Here is an 11150-nt window from a genome sequence, read left to right on the forward strand (position 1 = left end):
ACATTGTAGCTCAACCTTCTAACATCCAATGCAAGGCAGTAATGTCCTCTTCAAAGGCCAACGACCTAAATTAATAATAACCAGCAGTAATAATGTTGATTTATCTTCTCTGGAGTTATATTTTTCACATGTGTCCAGTAAAACTTTGAGCAGTCTCCTCAATCTGGACACTTTTACTCTTGATGCCGTTACCCAAGTGCAGGCTTCAGCTGCTCTCAGGGCTCTAATCCACGTTTTGTCTTTGACTGCTCTGGGAAAATTAAATAAAAAATAGGTTGCTGAGGCATTAAAAAGGATAAAAAGAGCCAAGAAGAAGACATGAAACAAAAGCTCTGCTCCAAATCCTGCTTCATTTCATAAATCCTTGATTATATGTGGAGAGGGGGACATAACCTCAAAAAAATTTCCTCAGATTTTTATGGTATTTCAGATAAAAACAAACATTCCTTCTCACTTTCCTTTTAGTCTGAATTTTGCTTTTTTATTTACTGCATGTGCTTTTTAAAAAATAATACTGCTTTACCTGCATACTATGGCATTTTTTCATTCTTTAATTGCATTATATAAATTTGTGTGTAAACACAAAAAAAAAAGGGAAAGAACTGCTCTGCACACAGCCCTGCCTCTATCCTGGGCTTCCTCTATGGTTAAATTGAAAATGTTAAAAAATGCACAATGAAAATAAATATACATTAGGCAATTACCTTCAAATAACTGCCATTTATGTATGAGTGTGTGTATATGCATGTATATGTGTGTATAAAAACACACACACACACACACACATATATGTGTGTGTGCAAATGACAAGATATACAAAGAATAATGTATCCGAACTACAGTCCACTTTTAGTGGAAAGCATTTCCAAATCATAACAAGCCAATCACTTACATAAAACCTGGAGATATTTTCTACTGTGACAACCTGGAGCTGTTTGCAATGGCACAGGTAATTCCCTCTGGAGAGCTGCACCACCAGAACCAGCACAGACCTTCCCAGTCTGGCTGCTTAACCCAGGGAAGAACTAACCAAGGGTTATGAAAAAGATCATTATGGCTAAGGTTGTTTTGCTGGAATTTCATAGGATGCCTCATCCCTGGAAGTGTCCAGCTTGGATGGTTCTTACAGAAACCCGGTCTAGCAGAAGGTGTCCCTATCCATGGCAGGGGGACTGGAACAAAATAAGCTTGAAGTGCCTTCCAACCCAAACCATTCTGTGATTCTATTAAATACATTATTATAAATGCCTCCTAAAACAAATTCCCCTTTTTTCTTTTAGGTTTACTGCTTGTCTCTAAGGGTGTAGAGCATGATCTAATTACAGTAGCGATTACCAGCTGTTTTAACGACTGTTTTAAAGACAGTGGGCAGAAATAAAAAGGTTAATTTTGTAACTATTGACCGTGAGCTGGTTTCCTGAAGATTCCTCTGTGAAGCTGTCCCTGGCTGGCAGTGAAGGCTGTGAGCTCCTGCAGCCTGTCCCCACTCAGCCTGGACCTTAAAACCAAACTGCTGCCCTGGCCTAATGCCACCAGTGCTGCAGAGGATGACATTGCCCCAGCACATATTCCACATCTCTCTGCTATTCCACATCTTTTTTGAGTGCTTTCAGGTAGCTGTGAGTTGTGCTGATCTTCCTCTTATCAGCAGTTGCCAGGACTTTGGATGGTAACTTTGAATTAGCACAACGAGTAATTCCACCAGTCCTTTGGAATAGTTTTCAGCAATAGCTGCTGTATGAAATTATTCATTTCTCATTGCTGTCAGCAGTTCTTTTATTTACCATGATTTTTCTAAGCTTTATTCCCAGCCTTAATATTGCCCTTTGACTCACTGGTTCCATTCTATCCTTTCCACAGCACCCAGAAACCCCCATTGCTCTGCAGTGTGGCTGCTGTGTGACAGCAGGTAGCTCTGCTCTCACTCCCCAGCTCCTGGGCTTCAGGCCAGTTCTGATTTTTGCATGTCTGTGTACACCCTGGAGTACTGACCCATGGGAGCAGCTGATCATCCCTGCAGGACTGCAGGAAAATGCCTCCAGGGTGTAAAGGAGAGATTGGAAATTTGGACATACACAAAATCATAGAATCATGGAATCACCTGGGTTGGAAGAGTTCCACAAGGATGGTTGAGTCAAGTTCCTGGCCCAGCACAGAACCCCAAGAAGTCCACCCTGTGCCTGAGAGCATTGTCCAAATGCTCCTTGAATTCTGTCAGGCTTGGTCCTGTGACCACTGGGGAGCCTGTTCCCAATTCTCAGCTCCCTCTGGGAGAAGAGGGTTTTCCTAATATCCAGCCTGAAGCTTCCCTGGCACAGCTTCATGCCATTGCCTCAGGAACACGAATGTCATACAGACAAAATTAAAACCTTTACAACTGCAAATGCAATCTAGGGAACTCAGCTTGGTTCTTCCTGCCCCTCAGGGCATCCTGTCTCAGCTGGTGCAAGGAGCCCTGGTCAGAGAGACAATTCCAGCAGCATTGATTGCTGCAAGCAAACCCACATATCTACACCACCATTTGAAGGAGTTTATCAAACACATTCACATTCAGCTCCCACCTCACCTGTGCTCCATGATTGTGCCAGTGCTTTTACAAGATGTCACACCAGGGCCTTTGGGGATGACAAGCACCAGCACTTGCCCCTGCCTGCTCCCCTCCCAGGTGGAAAACATGGAAACAGAGGGCAGAGACCACAACAGCATCGGCTCGTCTTTCACAGTGACATATTTTGATGGGAATGTCTGGTTCTTTAATTATTTCCTCATTATATATGATACAGCATCACTTGTGTGCAAAATATTTCAACTAATGTTTGCTATGGAGAATGCAAGTGAAGGTGCTTCATTAATGTGCTTGCCTTGAAAAGCAATCAACACAATGAACACACCCCACATGATCAGGAAAAAACAAATTGAATCATTTCAGCAGATTTTATTTATCCACTTTCCATCCAGGTGCACAGAAAACACCTTTCATATTAAATCCCAACTACATAGTGGACATAAATTTATAAAAAGGTATTAAATTGTTTCTATTTATAAAATAATTGTCAATGAAATTATAGATTCCTGGCTTGGATTGACTGCAAATTCACCATCCTGTGACTTGATTAAAATGCATTATGAAGGGAAGATGGCAGGAAGGCAACCTGCATTTCAAGACAGAAAAAAGCATCCAGCTTGCCCTGCTGAATGTCCTTTGAGCAGAGTCATTGCTTTAGCAGACAACTGCATCTTTGCTGCATTCTCAGATAAGCCCATCTCCAGAATGCCATATTTTCCATTCCACATTTCCATTTAAAATTCCTGTTTCACATGTTTTTCTGAGACCACTTACTTTCAATCAGGATCTTAATGCAAATATTTAAAGCTTAAGACAGAACCAGGAACAGCTAGTTTGAGAATTAATAAAGCAGTAGAACCCTTTTATCTTCCCAAGCTACCATTTCACATTTGATTCAGCACAGTAAGTGTTGGTGCACAGGCCCCAGTCTGCCTCCTCATTAATGAAAATAAGGACAACAAGAGCAAACAGCTGAAATAAATGTCACACAAAAATGCAATTTTTAGTGAATGAAAACACTCCCCAGTGCTCAGCCAGAGTGGACTGTGAGCACCAGGGAGGGCTGAGCTGAAGGTGAGGGCTGCAGTGACCCCCAGCTTGCCCAGAGACCAGGGGCACATGGGAAAGTGGGATGGGGCAGAGAAGCACAGGAATAGCACCACCACCAAATACATTCAAATTTGTGTGTGTGTATATACTTCATATTCAAATAATTTGTATAAATAAAATTATAAATAATTATAATTATAATTATAAAATAATTTGTTACCATATGGATAGATAATCTTCCTGGAATCTGTAAATATAACATTTCAGATATATAAGAATTTCAAGAGAATATTCTTGTGCTGTAATTTCCATTTCTCCCTCCCTTGCAGAGATAATGGCAAATGCCCTTAATATCCCTTTATGGGGATAACCAGAGATATGTACCATAGCAAATCTACCTCTAATAAAATGAAATGTTTGAATTGAATTAAATGAGATTCTGTTGATATCTTTTGCTGGAAAATCAACCTCTTTATTCTTAAATTGACCTATCCTTTAGTCTCTGAACACCTAATTGTTAATTCCTCAGTGTCTGCTAATAGGTTTGAAATAAAAGGAACATGAATGGTAATTGGAATGGTTTAAATTCCTTCACATTGATTTTTTTTAAGTCCCTACTGGCTTCTTGACCCTAGCTGTGCCAGTGCACTCTGTGTGTGTGTGTGTGAGTGTGAGAGTGCTCTGCAGATACCTGCACACACACGTGCTGTGGAATTTGTACCCATAAATAGACCAGACCCAGCTTGGAAATGGCAAAATCACAATGACATTCATTGAGCCAGTGCTACATTTCTATTTGGTGACTGTATTCTCCAGGTCTGTCAAAAAAAATGTCAAAATATTGCATTTTCTTGGGATTAAACACTTAAAAATCTTGCAGTCTATTTTTTGCTGGCCTATATGTGATTGTAGCATGACAGGGGTTGTATTATAAGAGATGGGAAGCTGAACCACCTGAGCTTATTCTGAGGGTGTGATTTGGGGTTGGTAGCATCTATAACAAGTGTCCACTCCTGTACTTAATCTTCTTATGTTTTAACCCCTAGTGCCAAAATGTCACTTGCTTCTGAGCTGTGACAAGATCCAACAAAGAGCAGTATCTTTGCCATGTCACTATCCCTCCCCTTCAACCCAATCAGATCTTGCTAAGTAAATAATTAGAAAAATGACTTTAACATTCCAGTCATACCCATCTCCTCATCTGGATTCAGTAATGCCACCTAGGTGAAATTTATGCTCAGTGTAATAAATCCAGAGAGTTTCCTTCCAGGATTAATTCTCCACCTGATATTTTGATTTGGTGTTAATTCTGCTTCCTCTTTTCATCCTGCTGTTTTGTCGTTGGGGTTGACCACAGGGCCAGTGGTAAACAAGCCTGTGCATTGGAGCTGCCCATGGGGGTGGCTGCCCACTCCTGTGCCCTGCTCACTGTTCAGCCCTGGCATCACTGCCCTTCCCCAGACAACACCAGGTCAGGCATCACACCACTACAGATGCAATTTCTTTTCTCTTTCCAATACTTGAAGTGTTGCCTCTAAGATGGAGCTTCCAGTCTATTCTCTCCTGTGTTCATTCCCTGCATAGCATATTTTAATTCAGATTTTAAATAGGTACCTCTTCACAGAAAGACAGAAATCATGTATTACACAGGCTCCCAGCAACACTGGTACCTCTCAGACTCACACACACACAGACACAGTGGGTTTATCTCTGTGCAATGATGCATGAGAAATATTTCTCTGCTCAAATGAAGAGATACAGCTGAAAACCAAAAGATATAAAAAAGGTAGCTCTTCTAACACCCAGTGAGATAACGACAGTGTCATTCATGCTCACAGATATATTGGAAGGATTTGAAAAAAATCCCACAATTTGTCTCTTCTTCTGACAAACAGGATGCTCATCATCAGTTGCAGCTGTGGGTGTGCCATGACTGTGGATCCAGACTTCAGCACCATGTGCAGAGGGCCAGTTACCCCAGTGTGACATTGCACCTTCAGAGTGAAAACAGCTTCTCTGTATTTCTTGCTGTAGAGCACAATCAGCTGCAAAAACCTTAATTGTTCCATATTGATCATTTTGGTGATAATTTCCAGAAAGCCTTTTAAAAAAAAAAGCACTCCTGTACTTTCTAAGCATTATCCTCCACGTACACTACAGATCTTTCTAGCCATGGCTCCAGCCATGAATCCAATATTAACTGAAGGTGGAGGCAATCCCTGTTTTAAATGCCCTTTTTTAACACTGGTCTTAGCAGTCACTAGGCCAATGTGCAGTTTGACATCTCACACTGTGCATCACTGTAGCAAAACAGGATGGGACAAGTCAGTCCCCTCCATCTAGGATTCATGAGGCAGATGGATGGACCATTGCTGTTTAGTCATTTCTGGGCAAAACTTTGTTATAAATGTTCCACAGCAACAGGGGAGAACAGCTTTCAGACATGGATCTCTACATCTCTTCAGCCATACTCAGCAGCTTGTGAGGTGAGAAAATAGACATATTTTAAACTGATCCCAGACCATGGGCTTCAGGAAATATCTTTTTTCCCAGGAAATCATAGAATCATTGAATGGTTTGGATTGGAAGAGTCCTTAAAGCTCACCAGTTACACCCCCCGCCCGCCATGAACAGGGACATCTTCCACTATCCCAGGTTGCTCCAAGCCCTGCTCAACTTGGCCTTGGACACTTCCAGTGATGGGGCAGGCACAACTTCTCTGGGCAGCCTGTGCCAGGGCCTCTCCACCCTCACAGGGAAGAATTTCTTCTCCATAGCTAACTTAAATCTCTCCTTTGTCACTGTGAAGCCATTCCCCCTTGTGCTGTCACTACATGTCCTTGTTAAAAAAATGCAGTGATGGTTCTCTGGTGGTGCTGAGATCCTGGTGGGGTCTCATTTCCCCCTCCCAGTGCCAGCACACAGCTCTGAGCTGGCCCTGTGTGTTCATATATCATCCAGATAATTTTGACACCGAACCCAAGGTGAGTTCAGTCCCACACCGAAGCCACACATAATGTATGGTGCATCACACCTTGAAGGATAAAATCTTGATCCCCATTGGTTTTAACTGAAAATACTGTGAGTGGGTCTCCTGCATCATGCTGAATTAGTTATTGCAGGTCTGCAGCCAAAGCTTTTCTGTAATCAAGCAAGGTTTAAAGTAACCAAATTAGTGTCTCCATCACTGGAAGGACTTACTGAAAATAAGAACATTTTTGTGCACTCAATTTTGTCGCACTCAAGGCATGCCAGATAATTTTTATCAAATGATCAGCAGGCAGTAATATTTTGATTCTCTGATGCTACTGAAATAAAGACATCACAAAAAGAACACTGTGAGATTTTTATCTTGAGAAAATCTAATACAATATGCCACTTCAAATTTTAGTTAAGTGGTCTTACATCATAAAGAAGGTATTTTGCTCTGCGTGGCAGAAGCAATCTTGCAGGTACAACCTTCCCCAGTGGCACTTCACTCTTACCTTTTTAAATATAGCGTTATAAGACAAATATTATTAGCACAAAGAGCTTTAAAATCGTGAAAGTTTAGAATCTTGAGGAATACAGCAGCCCCTAAAGACACTAAACATCACCAGGACGAAAAGCAGAACAGACCTTCCTTGCTGTGTCAACAAGTATTTTAAATCCTTGTTGAAAAGCTGCACGATTGCATTATGAGGAAAAGTATCTGAAGAAGTAAATACTCTCTGATTTCCCCTGGTACAAGGGCATGCTGCCTGCGAGTTGCTGAGACATTTCAAAATTACTTTGCAATTCAGGCAGGAGCTGATGAACAGCCATGACATGTAATGAGGAAAAAAAATCACCAATTTGAGAACTGGAAAACCTTCTGGTGGGAAAATAGTCTTTTCCTGATATTTTACAAATGATCCCTCACAATGAGGGAGTTAAAGAAGATGGCCCAGGACACACATGCAGCTTGTAGCAGTACCTTTCTGTTGCTGAGAGATTATCTATATCAAGAAAAAAATATTAAAGTAACAATTCTCTGGACTCTAGGGAGGAACACTTCATCTCACTTTACTTGGAAAGAGAAATCTTCTCTTATTTCATAGCTCAATTAGAGAGAGTGGTCAGAGACACAATGGTAAGAAGGACAGAGGGAAAGGAAGGGGAAGGGAAAGGTCACAGTGCTCATGGGATGAATCCATGTCTTGGTACTAAAGAGTTCTTCCAGATGGGTATTTTGTCACAGACTTTCCTTCCTGCTTGTAATGAGAGAAAATAAAGTTGTAGCTGACCAGTTAATACTGCTGGGGCAGGGATACCATTACAGAAATAAAATCTGGTCCATCAAAAAAAAAAACCAAAAAAAAAACCAACCTGATGGCCAACCAAAACCTAATACCAATGGGTATTGCTGTCAAAAACAGCTATTAGAGGTAAAAAGGAATGGAGATTTATGTTGTTAATCACTTTGCTAACTGTCCTTCACTGCTCTACAGTGGGGCAGCAATACTGCTCCTTGCAAAACTTACATGGAAGCAACTAACTTTACCTGAATCATCATTTTTTGTGTGTTAGCTGCCCTTAATATAAGAAAATTAAATTAAGTTAAATAAAACATCTAACACAGCAGAATAAGAATCAATTTTGCTTTAAAATGATTACAGAAACCTGGTACTGAGCTTATATAAGCAAAACTATTACCAAGTTCTGCACTTTTCCTTCTCAGCCCCACCCCCTGTGAGGATTTGTGCCTCCCTACCTACTCACAGTCCCATAGCTGGGCCAGGGTGATGGATCCAGGTCCCTGCAGTGCCCAGAGTACCAGGGACAGACACAGACCTGCCCAGGAAACCTGGGAGCATTCATGCCTGTGAGACATTTCTGAAGCCAAACATATGCAGCAAATTTTGCTTCCAAGGGTTATGGTCAGTCAAGGAATGAGGGGTTACCAGGAGCCCAGCACATCCCTTCTGCACTCAAAGGAATATCTTGACATGAAACAGCATAAGAAAATCTATACAGATCTGAGAAATTATTTAAAACTTAACCAATGTTTTTAAAAGCAACTTTTCTTGGTAGATAATTCACACATAATAAGTAAGATGGGATTTGTCAAACAAATTGTGCACTCAACAGAAGCTGCTGAAGCTCCATAGGTTACCAAGCCGTTTTTAGGCTCCTAAGGATGCCTTATGAATATTTCTCTAAGCTGCCAGCTTTCCAAGCAGCTGTACTAGAGCATTGTCCCACTAGAAGAGAGATGAAATTACACAGCGTGTTTAGATAATAAGGATTGGGATCATTTATATGAAACAAACAAGACAAATATTTAAACAAATAAACAGTCTGTGGCTATATGAAAAGATGATGACTGCATAATGAATTCTTAGCAGGCGCTGCAAATTCCTGTATGGTTTGAGCCCATGTTTTCAGAGTGTGACATTTTAAAAAAGGAGAAAAAAATACTGGGGGCAAGGCTGAGAAGTTTGTCTGTCATGATGTTGGTGCCTTGGCACTGCAAGCAGCCAAGATGACTTGATGGGTGCTTGGGCAGGCTCCTTCCCTGTTCCTCATCATTGTCCAGGCACCTGCAGCCCACACTTCTCACCAGAAGGGAAAGGCTCCCACATCCTGAGGAGCTCAGAGGCCACGTGCTGAAGCACACCCAGCATTGCAGCTAGAATATCTCCTCTCCTATCTTTCTCATCCTCCTGAAATACTGAGATTAATGACTTTGCAAAGTCTGCCCAAGCACTCTCCTCTAAAAATTCCACTTGAAGACTCCCCTTTTCCTCAGCCACTTCCACATGACCCGGTCACTGGGACAGTAAGCCCTATTTTGATCTGAAATTCTTCATTTTAATAATGCCATATGTTACATTTGACAGTCTCTAACTGATCCTCTGACTTCTATGGGGCAAAAACTTCTGGCAGTGTTATCAGCTTTGCCTTTTTGATTAACTGCTCTGACTGGCAGTGAAATCCCCAGTAGAAGTGGATGCTCCTGGGGGAATTTTTCAAAGGTTAGATCCTCTCATGCTGATGCAACGTTTTTGTCACTATTCCAGAAGACAGATTAATCACTTAGGCCTATATCCTCATCACAGTAGGGGAAAAAAAAAGTCAGTCAGGTGCTTAAAAAAGGTTCAAGCATTTAAATACACTTCACAGATTTAGTCCCTGGTAATCAAGCACTGGAAGAGGGGGAACAGCAAAGGCGGGAAATGAGACAGAGGAACAGAGAGACGTTCATTATAACACCAAAGAGAATGAAGCAATATGGCATCAGGAATGGAAAACCTCACTGGTGAGAGATAGGAGACCATTCTTCTCCTTAAGAAGGAAGTAGAGACTAGGACAGAGTACTGCCCCTTGTGGAGTAAAAAGTCATAATTCACAGCTTTTGAGGACACTGGAGCTAAAGCCTTAGTCACTCACAGATGGGTTCTATATGTTATACTTCCAAAGAGGGCCATAACTTATCCAAAACACATAATACTGTACTGTATTCCTATTGCCAAGGAAAAACACATAGACCAAAAAAAAAAAAAATTCACACTGTCCAGTAACCTTGAATTTTCTCCATGTCATCACTAGGCCTGAGGCTGAAATCTGTCACATGTAGTGAAATCTCGTTGATTCAAACCTTAAGTAACATCCCTGAGATGGACAGGGAAGGAATAGATGTCTTGAAACAGATTCTCTTTGCCAAACACATCTTTCCACCTTAGGTTATAGTGTCCAAAAGGTGTTTGTCCTTCTTACCTCCTGCTGTAAAAGGGCAACCCATCCTTTCCTTCACTCCCTGCTCCACAAGGTCAGGTGGGAGAGTCCATCTCCTTCCTCCAGTTCCCTTCCAACCCATCTCTGGGTCATGCTCAAGGTCTGCTGTGCACAGCAGCCCCAGCCTCCCTGGCTCTTTGAGGGCAGCCTACTCCCCCAACAAGTTTATCTTTCATCGTACTGAATGATGCCAGCTCAGAAACTGTGAGAATGTGTATTTTGGCAGGTAAACTATATTTTCTTGTTGCTGAGTTGCTGGGAGCTCACCTAGCTCCCAGATTGTTTACATCCCTGTGACAGAGTCCTGTTCATCATGAAATCAATATCAGGTCTGATGATTATGGTCAAATGACTCAGCTCTTTAGGCAAGAGTCGGTTGTTGGAAAGCACTGATGTTACTTCAGGCCTCCATGTGAATTCCAGATCAATGGGCAGAGCTGCTCTCATGGCTCTGCAGGCTGCACTGGTTCAAGGCCATGTACAATTCCTTAAATACCATTGCTTTATTCACCCCTAATCTCCTGTTTTGTTGCATGACTCTTTGTTCAAATTACATTTGGCTGAGAAAACCTATCCCAGTTCATGCACAAAAAAGCTCAAGGTGGCATCTTGTAGTGAGCTAAACTGCAGAATTGCTAAGGTTGGAAAAGACCTCCACGATCATGAAATCCAACCTTTGACCTAACACTCCATGTCCACTAAATCATACTGCAAAGTGGAAAGAAAAGAAAACTGAAAGGAAAAGGAAAGGAAAATGAAAATGAAAATGAAAATGAAA

Source organism: Onychostruthus taczanowskii, unplaced genomic scaffold, assembly GCF_017590055.1.
Source record: "Onychostruthus taczanowskii isolate IOZ18803 unplaced genomic scaffold, ASM1759005v1 scaffold14, whole genome shotgun sequence".
Classification (NCBI taxonomy): Eukaryota; Metazoa; Chordata; class Aves; order Passeriformes; family Passeridae; genus Onychostruthus; species Onychostruthus taczanowskii.